Genomic DNA, 19,337 nt, shown 5'->3' with positions numbered 1-19,337 from the left:
AAAACCCTCTTCACAGCTTGGAAATTGGTCCCCATCCCTCTTGAAAGCAGGATAAAAGAACCAAGGAAAGTTGGTTGGCAACCTGTTTAGGAAGCAGTTAGAGCCTCAGGTTCTTCCCTTGACTAGCAACAGCCCCACCGGGCCCAGAAGAAGATGGAGGTCTGTTTTCCAAGATAAACAGAGACTTTCTGGCCTGGGAGACGCCAGACAGAATTGAGGTTGCACCTACAATGTTGAAATACAGAGGGATTAAAGAACACTGAATTCTGCTTATGTAGTCTTCACTTCCTCCTCCACTGGCCACTCAGAGCACTAATTCTCAAGATGTCAGCCTCCTAGCAAGAAACAGGATGAGCCCTCTCTGAGCGTTGCAAACTAACTTCATAGGAAAAAAACCTCATGATTTAAGAAAGAATTCATAACATTTAATATCCCACAAGAAAAAGGCCCAGCTAGATCATTCCCCAGCAAAGGCCATGATTATTGAATCCCACCTGCACACAGATCCTTAAATATGTACAGATAAACAAAAATAACCAGACAACTGAAGAAAGCTTCAAGATTGAACAACAGACAAAATAAGCAACTTGGAAGAAACAGAGACTATGCAGAAGAAAAATGCATCATTAATTTCTTAGAAAGACAGCAATGTAATCATAAAACAGGATGCTATAAAAAGGAACATTCAGAGAGAAAAAAAGAATTCTTGTAAATTAAAAATATAACAAATGAAATGTCAATAGCAGGTTGGAAGGTAATGTTGAGAAAATCTCCCAGAAAATAAAGCAAAAGACAAAGAGATGGAAAAGAGAAGTTAAGAAAACTAAAGAATCAGTCCAGAAGGTCTACTATCCAAATGAGATTCTTAAAAAGAGGAAACAGGGCAGGTGTGGGGAGTGGTGGGGTGGAGGGGGAGAAATAAACAAGAAAAGTAAATCATCTACAAAATCAAGAAAATGTCTTGGAACTAAAGGCCCAGAGCTTACAGATTAAAAGGTCCTGCCAAGTGGGCATTGGGTAAAAATATGAGTACAGCTGATCAAAACAGATCCACGGCAAGACACAGAACATTATTAGAACATCTCAGAACACTGGGATAAGAAATAAAAACAAGAACAAAACACGTTCTTGGACTGGAAAACTCAATATTAAGATTTCAAGCCTTCTCAACTTTATAGATTCAATACAATCATAATCAAACCCCCAAAAGCTCTTTTGTAGATACTGATAAACTGATCCTAAAGCCTATTCAGAAAAGCACAAGACCTAGAATAACCAACACAATGCAAAAGAACACAGTTGAAGGACTCAAACTACTTGATTTTCAAATCTCCTATAAGGCTATAGTAATCAAGACAGGATGATACTAGTGAAAGAATAGATATAGGTCAATATAACAGAAGAGATTGCCCAAACCTATGCCCACACAAATGTAGTCAACTAATATTTGATGAAGAGCGAATACAACTTGAGAATGGATGGTCATGCTGACAAATGATGCTGCAATGTTCGGCAATAAATAAATTCATTCATTCATTCATTCATTCAGCTAGACATAGGCTTTGTGCCTAACACACAAAAAATTAAATGGATCATAAACTTAAATATATATAAAATGTAAAACTATAAAACTTCTTAATGAAACACAGTAGAAAATCTTCATGAACTTGGGTTTGCTGATGACTTTTAAAATACAACAAGTATCACAAAAACATTGAAAGGCACAAATATTTGAAAGGAAAAATGGCTAAGTCAGTCTTTACTCAAATTAAAAACTTTTTATCTATGAAAGACAAGTGTCAATTGGGAGTAAATATTTTCAAAACACACACTTAAGGGAGGACTTATATCCAAAATATACAAATAACTCTTAAAATGCAACAATAAGAAAACAAACAAGCTTGTTAAGAAATGGGCAAAAGATCTGAACAGACACCTCACCAAGGAAGCTATACGCATGGCAAATAAGTGTATGAAAAGATGTTCGACATCATTTGTCATTAGGAAGCTGGAAATTTAAAGCAATGAAATAACACCACCCACTGATCTGAATAGCTAAAACCAAAAACTGACAATAACCTCTACAAGGATGTGGCACAAGATACTTGTGCTCAATGCTGGAGAACACAGAATGGAATAGCCATTTTGAAAGACATTTTGGCAACTTGTTTACAAAACTAAACATAGTTTTACAATACAATCAAATCATGTTCCTAGGTATATACCCAACTGATCTGGAGACTTTTTCGCACATAAAAAACTACATGAATATTTATTCAGCTTCATTTACAATTGCCAAAAGTTGGAAGCAACCAACGTGTCTTTCAAGAGGTAAATGGATAAACAATCTGTACCATACCCACAGAATGGGCTATTCTTCCATAACTTTAAAAAAAGGAGCTATCAAGCTACGAGAAGCTATGGATGAATCTTACATGCATATTGTTAAATGAAAAAAGCCAATCTGAAAAAAGCTACATACTGTATAATTCCAATTATATGAAATTCTGGAAAATACAGAACTACAGAGACAGTAAACAGATCACTGATTACCAGGGGTTTGAGGGAAGGAGAGGGGAACAGGTGGAGGGTATATTTAGGATGGTGAGACTATTCTGTACGATACTGTAATGCTGAATACAAGACATTAAGAAGCATTTGTCAAAACCCATAGAACTTTACAGCACAAACAGTAAAACTTAATGTATAAAAATAATTTGTTAATCATTTAGGAGATGGAGCTACCCAAGGACGGAATGTAGAATGTGACAATAGAATCTAAATGTTCATATATATGTGTGATATATATATATATATATATATATATATATATATTTACGTGTGTGTATACTCATGTGTGTATATACACACACATACGCACACAACAAGTTCACTGAAGGGGATGAGGAATAAGGTGCTAACCTTAGAGAAGTAGAGTACATAAGGCTAAAGGTAAAAGGAATTGTACATAAGCACTGCACTCTAACTGATACAGCTGTTTCCCACAAGAGTATAGGTTAACAATTCTGCAATTATTACACTTATTACATATTACATATTACTCAGTTATATGTACTATAACTGAGTATTAATAAATGGATGGCAGATGGTGGAAGCCAAGTTTCTCACTGTTGGAATGGGAAGTTACAAATAAGCAAAGGCTACAGTGATCCATGTGGTAATTGGAGGTATCAGTATGAATTCATGATTACCTTAATATAGAAATATTTACAGATAATATATAATCTTGGGTTAATATACAGAACATCTATCCTTGCTCTGTCCTTTGAGAAGGCCTGCAAAAAATGACACTCCAGTAGCAATGAGCATATCCACTGCCCAGATCTTGGTTTCTAATACGATACTCCAGTAAAAGGAATTAGGTCTCCTTGGGAAAATGACTGGTTGAAGGTGTGGGACAGGAAATACACAAAATAAGCCTGAAGCATCTTGTAATTCCAGAGTAAGAAAGTGCTAAGGCATACAAATATGCACAAACAGAGCAGTACACACACACACACACACACACACACAAGCACATACACACACACTGAGTGATGGGTGTATATCAGAGGAATACAGAAACCAACTGAAAGAGGTCCCAATGGCAAAAACTGGAACAATTTAAGCAACAAAATAAAGCAGCACTGCATTATACCCAAGGCATAAAATGAGTCCATAGCAATAAATAATTCAAACAAGTAAATAAATGGGAGAGAATAAACAAATCTACTGTGTAAAAGAATTCCAAGTAATTATGTAGATACTCTGTCCTTAAGGAGGTGAACATAGTGATGTTCTTTCAAAGAGAAAATTATGGAAAGGGAGGGGAAAAAAAGAGTAACTTTAAGGTGGGGAAACTTGACAAACCTCAAGTCAGGTGATCAAAGTTAAAATCAACAATGACAGGTCATATTGATAGTATGTACCCTTGAAATGATGTAATGACAATGGCATTTTACCTATATGTTCTTCATCCCCAAACATATTATCCCAGTCTGATCATGAGATAAACATCATATATATCCCAGTTAAGGGACACTCTACAAAATACACGAGTGCTCCTAAAACTGTCAAGATCTGCAAAAACAAGGAAAATCTGAGAAATTGTCACAACCTGGAGGAATCTAAGGAGATATGACTACTAAGTGTAATGTGATATTCTGTACAGGATCCTGGAACAGGAAGGGATATTAGGGGAAAACTAAGGAAATCTGAATAAAGAAGGGAATTTAGTAAATGATAATATATCCATATTTGCTAGTTTATTGTGACAAATGTACCATACTAATATAAGATGTTCAAAATAGGAACAAACCTAGATATGGGGTATTTGGGAACTCCCTGTACCATACTCACAATAATTCCATAAATTTAAAACTGTTCTAAAATTAAAAATTTATTTTAAAAAATTCTTACAAACTTCCAGAAAGAAAAGAAAACCAGAATATGTAGAGGATCAAGTATTAGAATAGTTTTTAGATTTCTTAATAATAGTGAAATCTGAAAGATGATGAGAAAATGTCTTCAAAATTCTAAAGGAAAATAAATTCTATACCCAGTCAACCATCAATCAAGTGTGATGGCAGAATAAATATACTTGTAGACATTCAAAGTTTCAAATAAAATATGTCCTCTGCACCTCTTCTTGGGAAGCTACTGAAGGCTATGATCCACCAATATAGGGATGTAAACCAAAAAACAAGAAACCATAGGAGAGGAGAAACAGAAAATACAGCACAGGAGAGAGTCCAAGGGAATCTCAAGGATAATGATAAAAGCTGACCCCAAGATGATAGCTATGCAACAGGTTTAGAAATCAATCAGTCATTGGAGCACTTCAGAGATACAAGGAGATATTTTTGAATGAAATGAAATTTGAATGTTCTTAGAAGAGATTTAGACCATTGGCAAGAATTAGGGGGTTGAATTAGTAATAAGAACATGTAATCATCACTACAAAGTAGTGAAAAGTAAGGCAATGATCAACACTAGGGAAAAGTGATTCAAGAAAGGAATTCTTCAAGAAAGGGATTCAAGAAAGGATTCAAGAGTGGTTCAAGAAAGGAACAGTATCATAGAGACACTAGACAGTTCCCCTGGAAAGAGCAAGTATTTACTCATAACAATGTAAGCCTTCAATTTTTATCTCACAAAAATTATGATATAAATATTTTGGGAGGATGAAGGAGATGATGTATCAGTCAGATTTTGCTAGGTTGTAATGCAGTAACAAAAGAAACCTCAATGGCCTACGAGAACAAAAGTTCTTACTCATGTAACATTGCAGCACAGCTGTAGGTCACCTGTGGCTATACCACACTTGTTTCCTTCATTGTAGGATCTAGGCTAAAGGATCAGCCCCCTTTGGGGACATGCCCATTTGCTTGGCAGAAGGAAGAGAATAACTTACATAGACCATGCAATGGTTCCTAAAGCTTCTGATCAGAAGTGGGATAATCACTCCCACTTACATCCCATTGACCAAGCTAATCACATGGCCAAGCTCAATGTCAATGATGTTATTCCTCCCATAGGGATGCTAGTCACATGACAGTGTAAATAGGCATATTACCCATTTATGGGGAGGCAGTGATTCGATTGGGAGCAATAATACAATTGGTGGAATGCATATGTATTTTACAGTACCAGGTGAAGGTTAGGCGCAGGAAAAGAGAGCTAAAGTTTCACTCTGCATGAAAAGAAGCCAGTAGAGAGGGCCTCACACTGAAAAATCAAGAAGTAGCCATGTGTGCACATTGTTTAGAAATATGGACCTAGTATAATAATGCAGGAGTAGGAACTGAAAACAGTTGCCTGTGGAGAGGAGGAAATGGGGATGGGGAAGCAAGGGCCTACTATTTTTTTTTTTAAGATTTTATTTATTTTTGACAGACAGAGATCACAAGTAGGCAGAGAGAGAGAGAGGAGGAAGCAGGCTCCCCACCGAGCAGAGAGCCCGATGCGGGGCTTGATCCCAGGACCCTGGAATCATGACCTGAGCCGAAGGCAGAGGCTTTAACCCACTGAGCCATTCAGGCACCCCGGGCCTACTATTTTTTATAATAAATTTGTAAAACCGCTTGATAAAAATAACCAAAAGATGAGAAATAACAAGGAAACCAAGCAATTCTTAATCGCTAAACTTCACTGAGCTGTGATTACTTTTCACTCTGTTTTGATAGTAGGAGCATGTATAAATCTTTTTACTTTAAAACAAAGAAAGTGAAATCATTGACAGCTACTATTATATTAACACCCCTTCAAAACCCACCAGCTAATGTCATACATCCTCAGTGATGACACTCCTTCCTACATAAGGAAAACCTAAATATTCTCTACTTTGCTTCAGCCAAAGCTGTATTATCCAAGCCATAAAAGGATAATAATACAGAAACCCGTAACGGAATATAATTCAAAAGTCACACAAATGACTTGAGAATGCATCCGTGTTATTACTGTGTCGGTGATTTGCCTTACTAACTATGCATAACTCCAAATGCAGAATTTAAAATTTTTACCTATGCACAGATTCATTTAGCAGGAACTGTACCAGGAGCTCTCAGAATAACAGAGGTTGGAAGTATAAAATTGCCTGAAATGATATAACATGAGGCTGACCAAAAGTCAATATTCCTTCTTCCCTTCTCTACTCTCAAGGTATACGCTGCATCTTGAAAGATATAAAAATGGGAGGCAAAGTAAAAACCAATCATTGTTTCATAGGAACTCAAATTTGGCCTCATAATATTCTTTCCAACTAAACGAGGCTAGATATGAACTCTCATTTATAGGTATTACATCACAACAGATTTCCATAACATAACCAAAACTGGTTATAACAGTATCTTAGTCTCCAAAGACCATGAGCCAACCTCATACCAACTTCAAGCAAACCTGTCAACCCTCATACCAGGTTACTGGCTCAGGTCAGTATAGAATCTCCCTCTTTAATCACTCCTTATGCACTCCTCAAAATAAAAACTTTTGTAGAAAACTAATGTAATGACAATCTTTTAAAAACTAGTGTGGCTTAAGGGAAAGAGAATACATTTCACTGCATTTCTTGTGATACTTTTTGACATCTGAATTGTTTAAAATTTTTTAATTATTTTTTTAAAGTGTCAGAAAGGAGGGTGGAATGAGAAAAGCATAGAAGAATTTAGCATGTTTTACGAACAGCAAACAGCAGAATATCCCCAGGGTTGTGGTGTTGGGTGAGGTTGGGCGGGAGTTCCCTGAGTTAGGGCTTTAAAAAGTCTCGTGCTATGATGTGGGGGGTGGACTTTAAATTTAGGTCTTAGGAAGATAACCCTGGGGAATGAATAATCCTAGGGGTCAGAAGTAGTGGATAGGAGAAATCTGTTTGCATCCTCAGTCTTTCTTGCGTGATCTTGTGATTGAAACGTGAGCAGTAACAATGGAAGTAGAGCCAATGGGATGAAGTCAAAGAGACTTAGACAGTTGAAGCCAGATTTGAGAACTGCTACAAAGAGGAAGGTAAAGGGAAGAAGGATAGAAGAAATAGGAAACAAGGCTTAGTAAGGATTAGCTTGGGCTAACCCTTGCCCCTGGATGAGCCCATCCACAGCCCCTGATATGGTAGAACACATCTCCTCTATTGTCTCAGTCTGAAGAAGGAAGTGTGCTTGGCCAGCTCAGCCTGCCCTGGTACCAGCCAGACCGTCCCCTGAGCTCCCCCCACGCCAGGAACTGGGGGACTGAACACACTATAGGGGAGGCTTTACAGGGCGGGAATAAGGCCACTGTCCCTGCTCCCTTTTGCCACACCCCCAGAAGAGACACAGATGGAAACTGGAGGGTATGCTCAGGAAGCTGGGAAAGGGATTAAGAAAGGTGTGGCACAAGACTCAGTTGGATGGTAAGTCATGGTGCTGGATATAACCCCACCGCCAGCTGCCATATCAAATGTATCCAAATCCTTCACTGAGTAGGGTGCTTCATGATCAAGGATCCAAGGCTGGTTGCTGCAGATGTCGTATTATATTTCGTAAGCATCTTACTCCATTCTACCACCTTCTGGTTTGCTGATCTCTTTGCAATTTGGAGTTCATATTCTTCTCTTCAGGTATCAGGTATTTTTGTAGGCCTTTGAGACATTCCTACACCCAGTAGCACCCCTATTGCTCTGCACCGTGTGGCCATCAGGAAGCCCCCAGCAACATCTGCAGAGCCTGATGGGGGTCGTGGATTAGAACACCAACAGGAGGAGCTACGGTCAGGGTCTCAGGGCCTGTCCTGGCCGCCTGGTTTTGCATAGCCCAGCAACGATGGGTCCCGTCTTTGGGCACAGCCAGAGAGGATGGATGACCCCATCACCCCCATCACAATTCCAAATGCACGTGCTTTTGTGAAGGGGGTAAAATATGCCCTGCACAGTGACTGGCCCAGAAAACACTAACCCTTTGGAATGGGAGGCAGAAGGGCAGAGAAAGACGTACATAGAGAAGCAACTGAAGCATACAAAAAGTCCCTTTAACCTCTTCCAGCTAGCAGTTCAGAAACACACAGGAAACCCTGGATATTTGCAGAGTCGTGATTTGTGGTTTCCAACATGCACGGTGCGGCTCGCTCCCCACTCCTCGCCAGCCCACATGGCTGTGCTGCAGGCAGCCCGTGGGATAGACACCACGGCCCGTGTGTCTCTAAGGAGCCCCTCAGAGTGGCCTTTCTGCCACCCTGATTCCATGACGGGGAGACTCTCTCACCCCCACTGCCCCTGCCAATCAGCCCCCACAGATGTACTCTTTTTAACCCCTTGCAGTTGAGTCACAGATTCATCTGATGCCTGACCAGGGAGGCAGGAAGCTTAGAGACCTAGCCCCCTCTGTTTCTGAACTCCTTGCCCATTATTCCTGCCATCCCAGCCCCTGTCTGATGCAATCAGGAAGGGTGTCTCCTAAGCAGAGGCTGTTCCCTCTGGTTAACATACTGTCACTGAACTCTGATGGAGAGGGCTCCTCCGTCCACCGTGCAGACAATCAGTCCTGGTGGGCTTGATCGAGCCCTGCCCCCGCCACCACCAGCAGCAAGAATCTTCTGGGCTCGATGCTGACAGGTGGAAAGAGGAGAGGGAGGGAAGAGCAGAGGACAGATGCTGAGAGTCCACAGGGGAAGACCATGTGCCAACCTGACATCCAGGTAAATTGGACCCCAAACTCATCCCTCCCATCCACTGGGCAAGTGTTTACCCTTGCTGGCACAGCAGAGGCGAACAGAGGTGCATGGACGCCTGCCACGGAGGGAATGCACTCTATGCTACAGAGGCTGGGTGTACCCAGAGTCCCCATATTTTCCAAACCACAAATCAGAGCTGTTCTGGAAAACCCAGATCATAGAAGAGCAGGAAATAGACAAAAGAACCTTAGGTGGAAGATGATGAAATAAGGCCTGGGTGTCGATGCACTGGGCTGCTGCAGTCGGTAACCCAATAAATCCAGGGCCTCACATCACCCAGTCTCAGGGAGGACTCTAGTCAAACATGCAGAGCCCAGCAACCCACAATAGCGGAAAGGAGAATCTAGTCTTGTCTTGCGTTGAATGTCACCAGACACCACAAGATAACCCACAGAAACATCCCCTCCTAACATACACACACACACACACACACACACACACTCTCTCTCTCTCTCTCTCAAGTCTCCTACGTCTCTCTGGAGCCTCTCTTTGCCAAACCTTCTAAACCCTCCCAGATGCCCAGCATGTACTTTCTCCAGCCTCTCTTTCCTTTCTCAGCCCACAGGGCTGCGGGAGCAGTTAGTTCTGTGGGGTTGATCCAGGAAGACTTCTTGGAGTAGGAGGCATGTATGGTGAACTTTAAGAGATAGGCTGGGTTTTGTTAGAGGAGGAGTAAGTAAAGAAGCTACTGGAGCAACATTCACATACAGTCCAGGTTGAGAGGCTATAATGAAATGCCCTGTCACGTGCAGGGATGGCGATGTAACTGGGGCCAAGTATGCAAGATCCAGAGAAGATGAGACTCAGGAGCTTGGTCAAGAGTGAACTGGGAGGACAGACATCTGTACCCATGTCAGGTCTTCTGGTAGAAAGGTGAGGTAAACAGCATTCCAGGAAGACTCACTGGTTAGGACAGAGAGGAAGGGGCCAGTATGAAATGTACTGCAACAAGCCTCCAAGCCTGCCTCCCTTTCCATAGATGCTCAAAACCAATGGGCTTTCTTCCTAAAAGGCAGCTGTAATGGATATAGCTGCAAAACCCGGTCCACTGAAATCCACAGCTGGCTCTCAGCATCGCTATCTGGCCAGCTGCCTCCTCCACTCAATCTCTTGCCTGAACCTTGGGTCTGACCCTCTTGTCTCTGTGGGACAAGCAGGGAGACAGGCCAGGGAGGTAAGGGCAGCAGGCAGAGGCTACAGGCCTAGGCACCTGGGTCTGAGATGCCAGCAAGTGGGGTGACCTGGTTCAGAAGGGGCACGCCAGCTGATAGCATGCTGTTATAAACAGCACCACTTGACAAAGGGAGAAAGCAAGCACGGCTTGAACTCTGTACACTGGTCCCATCAGCTGTGCAGCCTTGCTCCATAAGACGGTTTCCTCCTTCCAATCAAAATCCCAACCATGCTTCAAAACCCACCCCAGCCCGGAGCTACCCTCATCATCCTACCCTCCCAGCTGTCCCCGTTCTGAACACTGATTGTACCTGATGGCACACACAATCAGATGTACCAATTGTACACCTGACTTTGATGCTGTGTTGTACTTTTTTCATCTTGTTTCAATGGACGTTCACATCTTCCCCCAACGAGGGATTATATTTCTCAAGGTCAGGTATCCTGTCTTGTCCCAGACTTCCCCACGGCACCTAGGAGTACGTTGGGCACATAGAAAGAACAGAATAAACCATTGCTGTTTTTTTTTAAAGGATTATAAAATAAGGCAGTGTCTGTATTGCTTTCTTCTCTGTACTGGGGAATTCATGAGAGAAGCTGGCTTTTGCAAACTGATTTGAAAATATCTTACGTAGATTGACACATACTGATACCATAGAAGCGGTGGCTGGAGGAAAGGAATGTTTGGGCAACTTATTCCATTACTCATGGAAGTAGTTGGTATGTCTGATCTAGAACAGGCAGAGATAAAGGATTGCTTGGAGGTGCCAGTGGGTACTTAAAACGATGTTCTCCCAGAGTTCAAGCCCTGCACTCTCTCTTCTTGTTTACAGGACTCATTTGGCCTCCCCCTGCCTCCAGTCTTTATTTGGACCAAGCTGTCCTTCAGTCCAACCCTGAGTCATCACGCTTCCTAAATAATCACCCCGCAGGCTGAACTGATGTGCAGGCTGGAGGCCAGCAGGGGCAGGTTAACTCTGCATGCTGCAAAAGTGCATTTTGTCATGAATTCATAGAGTGATGCCCAGTGCCTTGTAACAGTTTCCCCGTGGGCATGTGTGCATGCAGGCACAAGCATGTGTATGTGTGTGTGTGTGTGTGTGTGTGTATATGTATGTGTGTTTGTGATGGGCCTGGCAGAGGACTTCACAAGTGCATGAGGGCCCGGACCACCTTGGTAGATCAGGTCGTTCAAGAGCAAGGTAGGAACACTGGGACTCAGACAGATGAAAGTATGTAAACTCAATCCCTGATTCTGGGGCTTCCTAGCTGTGTGATCCAGAGCAAGGTCCTTGACTTCTAATGCTGGATTTCCTCACATCTAAAAGGTTATTGCGAAGATTAAAATATGTGTGAGCACTTAGCCCAGTGGCCAGCTTAGGGGAAAAAAATCAATAAACAGAAGTGAGGATCAAGATGCGTCTGGGTGGGAATCCCTGGAGTGGGAATCACAGCCTCTCCTCCTTCTAGGCCACGCTAGGTCCCAACCCTGCTGGAGAGGCCTGCTGGAGTCAAGTTCAAGTGCAGCGAGCCTCTCTCCTAATGAGAATCGAAGAACTGGATCCATGCAGAAAGGGAGAGAGCTCAGAGGAAAAGCAAGCCACCATGCCCTTTCATGACTCTGCAGAGCCCAGTACAGGGCCTGACACCCAGAAGGCCCTTGATACAGATTTTTGGATGAATGATGAAATGAGTGAATTACCCATTTATAGAATTGCAGGTCTCTAATCTAGAGTCTCTTCTCCACATGGGGGTAGCCCCACCCTTAATGTGCTGGACTCAGAAGAGTTCCAATGGAAAAACATTTTTAGTGTATTTAAAGATCCCATAACAGACTTTACATGAAACTGTGGACTTCACAGGGAGGAGCCAGGACTGGACTGGGAGCCCTTATTAAAGAGAGTCCTCTGGGTTGTCCAAAGATACCGGAGCTATTTTCTGTTTTAATTCAAGTTGAGAATAATTTTTTCTTTTTTTTAAAAAAGATTTTATTTATTTTTTTATTTGTTTGCTTGTTTGGCAGAGAGAGAGAGAGAAAGAGCACAAGAAGGGAAAGAGGCAGAGGGAGAAGCAGGCTCCCTGCCATCAAGGAACCTGATGCAGGGCTCGATCTCAAGACCCTGGGATCACGACCTGACCAGAAGGCAGAAGCTTAACCAACTGAGCTGCCCAAGTGCCCCAATAATTATTTTTTCTAACTACAAAAGTAACGTACGCTCATACCAGAAAAACTGGAAAACAAAGATAGGCTAGAATAAGAAAATGTCACTCTTCATACTGTTTTAATATTCATTATTCCAGACTTTTCCTACAGGTAGATACATTTCTACCAAAATGGCGTCATACCAGAAAACAGTGTCTTCTTTTGTGGAGTACTACAAACTCTTCACAGAATTTATTTTTCTTTGGTCTAGAAAAGCGCTTCATTTTTTCATTAGTGCCCCCCCACCACAAACACACACACACACTCACACGCAGGATAAAAGTAAGATACAGTCCAAAAAAGGCACACAGCAATGAAGAGCACTGAATAAAATGCAAAGTAAAAACCACCCCCTACCCACCATCCCAGGCAGGTTCCCAGAGGTAACCCTTAGAGGCCGATAGTTTTATAACTGCTGGTGGTTGCTGAAAACTTGTAATCACAGCGTGTCACTCACCTGCTTAAACCCTTCCAACGGCTCCATATGCAGAACGAATCCCAAGCCCCTCCCTGCACCCAGGGCCTGCGCTTCTGGACTTCCACTCTTCCGCTGGTAGAGTAAGACCTGTACTCCACCAGCTCCAAGGTCGGCTGGCCAAGGGACAGCCTCTTAAACCCTCTGGAGGCCAGGGAAAGGCGAGGCACGTAAGAATGGCAAGCGCTGACCTGCCCCTTGGGCTCCTTCTCTGTCCAGAGGCCTTTGCGATGAACAAAGGAGCCTTTCTCTGACTCTTACATGCCCCTTCCTGTGGTACAGGCTAAAAAGTGTGAGGACAAATGGACAAACGGCATGAGCAAGGAAACCCCGGAGCTGGGCTGCAGCAGACCCCGGCCCTCGGTCTCTCTCTGCGAATGACTCATGGTACGGCGTCAAAGCTCCACATTTCCACGTCTTCATCTATTAATTCCAGCAAGTGGCCTGGCTCACCAAAACCACCTCCAAAGCTAGCGCTTAATTCCAGAAAATTCCATGGTCCTCTGGGGGAGAACTGCCACAGCATCATGGCAGAACCTTGGAGTGGAGCCAGCCGCAGGAGGGAAGCTCTCTGTCCGGGCCTGCCGGGCAGAGGCTCTGAGCTGGAAAGGGCCTCAGTGGCACCTCTGGCTCTCATCGATTCGAGAGAACTCCCGAAAACAGGTAATTTTCAACAACAAAAAAATGAGGCTCAAGAGTCTTAAATAGCTTCCTGCTACTGGCAAGAGGTAGAGTTAGAATCAGCTGGTCTGACTCGCAAGACCTCTGTTAGTCACTGAGTGTAGTTAGTTACTTTTTGCTCTGTTTTTTGAAGCACCCGTATTAAGACTTCATTTAAAACGCATGGAAATACTTTAGGGTTCACGCGTTAGAATGCAAAGTGCAGTAGACCCTTGAACAACGCAGTAGTTAGGGGTGCCAACATCCCAAGCAGTCAGAACCCCGCCTGTAACTTTTAATTCCCCAAAAACTTCATTGACCACTGTAGATGGAAGCCTTACCTATAATATAAAGTTAATTAACACAGATTTTTTTAATGTTATAGGTATTAAATACTGTATTTTGTAAAAATAACAAGTAAGCTAGAAAAAAGTTAAGTAAATCATTTTAAAAATATCTTTAGGGGCGCCTGGGTGGCTCAGTGGGTTAAAGCCTCTGCCTTCAGGTCAGGTCATGATCCCAGGGTCCTCGGATCGAGTCCCGCATCGGGCTCTCTGCTCAGTAGGGAGCCTGTTTTCCCCAGCTTTCCCTCTGCCTGCCTCTCTGCCTACTTGTGATCTCTGTCCGTCAAATAAACAAATAAAAATCTTTTAAAAAAAAATCTTTACAATACTGTACTTTATTGAGAAAAATTTGGCATATAAGTAGACCTACACAGTTCAAACCTGTGCTATTCAAGGGTCAGCTGTATAATATCCAATTCTTTGGGGTTTTGGTATGCAATTCAGCTACCTATCTATTCTATAGGTTAATAAAAATTCTTTTGTTAAATTGGCCAGACAAGAGTTAATGAATTATCATATTCACAAAAGCAATACAGAACCAATACTCCCGTCTATTATCGATGGGTCATAGCCTAACATAACCCCCATTGAGAACCTGGGAGTTCGTCCGAATCTTCAGGAAGGTTCATTACACTACAGTGCGCTGGGCCCGTCCCCAGAGTTTCTGGTTCAGGGTGTCTCCATGGGGTAGGGCCTGATAATTTGCATTTCTCCCAAGTTCCCAGGATTTGCTGTTGTTGCTGGTCCAAGGACCTCACTTAGAGAATCACTCCTGTCTTCCTGCTCCTCTAGTTCCTACTGGCCCAAGCACTCAGCTGTCCCAGCTGTAACTGCCACTGTTTAATTGTCGCAACTTTGCTCCTGTGTTCCGGGCAGGCCATCTACCTACTTCTCCCCCTCTGGCTCTCAGCAAAAGGGAGAGTTTGGCTCTCTGCCCCATTTGTTGGCTTTCTGCTCCATACCAGCTGGCAAAGGCTGAAAGAAAAGACCTTCTAAGTAAGCCTCCCAGCAGGGAGAACTCCCTATGATGAGCTCTTGGATCAGAAGGAAGGCTGTTCCCCTTTCAAAGCATAAGATCTTCCCTTTCCACCATACACTGGGTGTCTAATAAGTACTTATATCTACATACAATTGGTTTCTTCACTAACCTTTTTTTCTCCCAAAGCTTTGAGTTGTTCAAGATAAAATGCTCTTTTTTTACCCCAAAATATAGTTTTTTCAGAACTTTTCTCAAACATACACACACACACACACACACACACCGACAGAATGCAACCAGGATTTTAAATAGTGGTTTCTGCCCAGAAGTCCAAGGGTGAGCTACGGCTGTGTTTCTCTGTTTGGCCTAATTTCTTGTTTGGAGTTGTCAGGTGTAATCAAAGGATTGCTGCTTTTAGAATGAAGGTCTAGGTTAGGGGGTTCTTCACTTGATCTCTACTCCTTTAGGGAAGTTGAAGAGAACTGCTTGAAAACCAGACTGGGAGAGCACAGTGTCCTTACTGAGAGTGCCTTAAAGTAGCAAAAGACAGCTGTGGGGCTGGGCTCGGGAGCTGCTGATGAAGTTCTAGAAATTACTGCTACACCAGACTCCTGGGAGGAGACACGTGGGCCTTTGGTGGCCTCCATGCTGCCTTTCTGCCCACTTCTCCGTGCCCGCATGAGGCCATCCTGGCTGGGCAGCAGTGAGAGGGCCCTGCCACTGGCCTACCAAGGGCAGGTGGCCGGGATCTAGTCCCAGTCCTCAGCCCCAGCACTGAACAATGAGTGTCCCTGGGCCACTTGCTTGAGCTCCACGGGCAATATTTGGTTGTTTATAGGGCAAGAGGCCTGGATGACCTCAGAAATGCTCTTCAGCACAGTCAGCTAGTGAGAACAGGAAATGCTTTTGGCCAAGTGTGCTAATGGATATGTTTGTTGTGACAATACCTTAGTCTTTGTGAATTGTGCATGACCAGGGAGGAGCTGTCATTGTCTGAGAGCTGAAGAGCCCCACCTATGAGGGCAGAACCCTGTGGAATGGGGGGGCCCTCCCTAGAGTCTGTCTCCCACTGGCCCATGGGCCTGCTCTGACCACCTACCTCCTGCCCACAGTGCTCCCTTCTGCACAGAAGGTGGGCTGAGAAAACATCTGGCAGGCTGCATGGGACAAAAAGAATCCTTTCCCATTTCTTCTCCCTCCCAAGTCTCTGCCTCACTGCCACCCTCCCTTCCTGACATATGCATATTAATTTAATACATATATTACTAAAAATTAGCCACTGAATTGTAAACCTAAAACAAACTGAATTCTATGGCATGGAAATCATACCTCAATAAACCAGTTAAAAATGTTCTTTAAAAATAATTTTTTAGGGGCAGCTGGGTGGCTCAATCGGTTAGGTGTCTGACCCTTGATTTTAACTCAGATCCCGATCTCAGGGTCATGAGTTCAGGCCCTGCATTGGGCTCCATGCTGGGTGTGGAGCCTACTTAAAAAAATAATAATAATAGTAATTTTTTAATGTAAGGATTTTATTTGATTCTTTTGCAATTAAGCTCTGACTCAAAACTCAAGAACACCGGTGAGGACATCTTCGAGATGATCACTTATACACAGACACATACACACAGCACTAAAGCCAATGCTCCTAAGTAAAAATCACCACAAATGGCAGAAGCAGAGAGGTAGTAAAGTGATCGTAAGCATCTCGAGGTCAGCAACTAGGGGCACTGGAGTCAACAGATGGCTGCCACTTAGGTAGCTGGAAAATGATATTCCTTTGCCTTCAGAAGTGGGGACCCTCCCTGATACCTAGAAGGGTATACGGTTCCCAATCTTCAGAGCACTCTTTGCAGCATTTACTTCCTGATGGAATACCAAATGAGCAAAGCAGACCGCACAATGAAAAGGCCACTGGAACCCCTTCCCAGCCCTGGTCGGTTCCGGGGGCCAGCAACCCCCAGGCTCACCATGTAACTGTAGATTTGGACAGCATTTCCCCTGCCCCCACCACATTTGAAGACTTTTGTGGTTCTGCTCTTTAATACTCCCTATATTTAAATGGGGTAGAAGAGACTTCAAGTCGGCATCCTTTTTTTTTTTTTTTCCTGAACTTCAGAAAGAAAATATCCCATTGGATCATTTTTAAAATTCAGGAGACTTATACCTGGAAGACCTTGAAAAGGTCTAAATTTCTTTTCTTCCTGCTGCTCTATTTCATTGGGTCAAATCAAGCGCTGCCAATGGCAAGTTCCCTAATGATTGATTAGAGGGTGGGGTGTGGGTGGCAGGATTTTCTCGCAATGTTAGTTTGAAAGAGCAATTTGGGATGAACTCTCCAATCGTCAGGGAGCTCAGCTCCACCTGGGGCATGGCGGATTACTAAAGAGGGGTGGGGTGAGCGTGGGAAGCAAGGAACCCAAACCAGGAAAAGATCAGATGCAGCGGCTTCATTTATTTTGACAAATCTTTCCTTCGTAATCATCTGTAATAAGACCCCAGGACATTGTGCCAGTGTATGATATATTTTGGGAAGGTAATGAAGTCAGGAGGATAGGCAGCATAACTCAGCTCCCAGCAGTAAATCTTTGCTTAGAAGTAGGGTAAAGTCAGAGGTAGGTAGGGGTGTGTGTGTGTGTGTGTGTGTGTGTATGTAAAAATTATAGGGCTGGTACATTAGCAAGGGCAAAAATTAGCCAAGTTCTACTACTACACTGAGATTTAGAACATCAGAATACAGTGACTACATTTTTCTGGAGAGATCTTTACAGCTATTTGAAATTATGAACCCATAATATGCAAATGCACAGGGCTAAGAAATACACATTCTTGGCAGAGACCGAAGATGTTATAATGTGTGCTGTAAACGGCAAGGCGTATGTGTATAAAATCCGTGTGCACATACTAACTGGTCGATTATCCCCTCTAAAACCACACATAAATTCTCCTGACAGGAATTGGAATTTCGCACGCATCCCAAGAATGAACAGACTCTTAATGTGCTGTGTTGTGTATGGATAGAGTATAAAAAAACAATAGAATGGGTCACTAGGCTAAGAGAGCTTGCTGATTTTCAAGCGTGTCCACAAAGGAACTTGGGGCTACACTTTCCTTTTGAACATGATATTATATTACTCACAGTAGTTGGTAATATTTATTAAGTTCTGGGCTCGGTGACAGCCACTATACTGGGTGTTTACCACCTATGATCCCATTTAAGGGGGGGAAAGAGAGTGAGAGGGGAGGGGAGTAGGGGCGTATGTGTGAGTGTGAGTGTGTGTCAGGGGGAGGGGGTCCTATTGGAAGACTTTACGCCTCTGTCAAATAGATACTTTCCCAGGGAGCGTAACAATTTGCAACGAGAAAATGTTAGTTTGTCCATAAGGCTGACAAGGAGGAGAACGAGGTGACCCAGGTACCTCAGTGGCCAAGCCGAGTCCTAGTACAAAGATGTGTCCTTTTGTGATGAGACTGACTCCTTCAGACCTGGAGCCAAAATTGAGGCAAGAGCCATTCCTGAGCAAAGAGTGGAAAACTAGGGAACTGCAGTCCAGATTCTGAGAAGAGGTAACAAATTCCCCAAATAGAATGTTGCTGAGTCAGGTCTGTGCAAATGCGGGGTCTTGAAAATTGTAAGGAAAGAAAAGAAAAGCCTTTAGTTAAACAATGGCTTTTAATGACTTCTGCAAATAGGTGCCCCTCAGCGAGGTGGCTCAGTCTGGTGCATCAGAATCTGTCATGAGAAATTTCTGGCAAAGCCACGAAGACAGAACATAGACTGATTATTTTTCTATAATGTAAGCAGAAATATTTTTGTATCAAATAATTTACTTCTACAACCTTTCTTTCCACCTCCATCCACCCCCCTCAAAAGCAGTTTAGGAAAAGAGCCAGAGCTCCAGGGAGACCCTCACTGATAGTGACTGGGATTTTGACACCGCCCCCCACCCACCCACCAACCTGGGCACTGTCATCTGTACCACCAAGCTTGTGCACACAATTTCCGAGTTGTTGGGAGCCCGCTGAAATACAAGTTAGGATATGATTTCCAAAATGGACACAGGTATATCTAATATCAGAAGGTAGCCAGAAAGGCATGTCCTTCCCTTGGGGAGCTTTCTGTATTTTGCAAAGTTGAAGCAAGGAGCCTGCGATGGACATCAGTTCATCCAGTGAGCTTTGAATCTACTAATACTTCATTAAGGCACAGACTCCTAACTGTCAGGAAAATAACAGGCAGGCTTTTTTGTTGTTGTTCAAGTGGTTTGTATTTATGTGTAAATTAGTACTAGGACAGAGAAACCT

The 19,337-nt window shown here is 43.1% G+C and overlaps 1 protein-coding gene across 2 annotated transcripts in view; it reads right to left on the bottom strand.

Annotated features, from left to right (window-relative positions):
- ZBTB7C (zinc finger and BTB domain containing 7C) overlaps positions 1–19,337 on the bottom strand; it is a 334,978-nt gene that overhangs the window by 304,294 nt on the left and 11,347 nt on the right. The window contains exon 1 of one of the 2 annotated variants that reach the window (XM_044243027.1): positions 10,683–10,711. The exons of the other annotated variant lie outside the window; for it this stretch is intronic. The gene's annotated coding sequence lies outside the window, so the exon portion shown is untranslated. Of the gene's footprint in view, positions 1–10,682; positions 10,712–19,337 lie in introns of those variants that run through there. 2 annotated transcript variants of the gene reach the window in all.

The sequence above is a fragment of the Neovison vison genome, chromosome 3 (assembly GCF_020171115.1).
Source record: "Neovison vison isolate M4711 chromosome 3, ASM_NN_V1, whole genome shotgun sequence".
NCBI classification, from domain to species: Eukaryota; Metazoa; Chordata; class Mammalia; order Carnivora; family Mustelidae; genus Neogale; species Neogale vison.
Note: the sequence above shows the minus strand (reverse complement) of the source record. Positions and strands in the feature narration are given on the sequence as shown.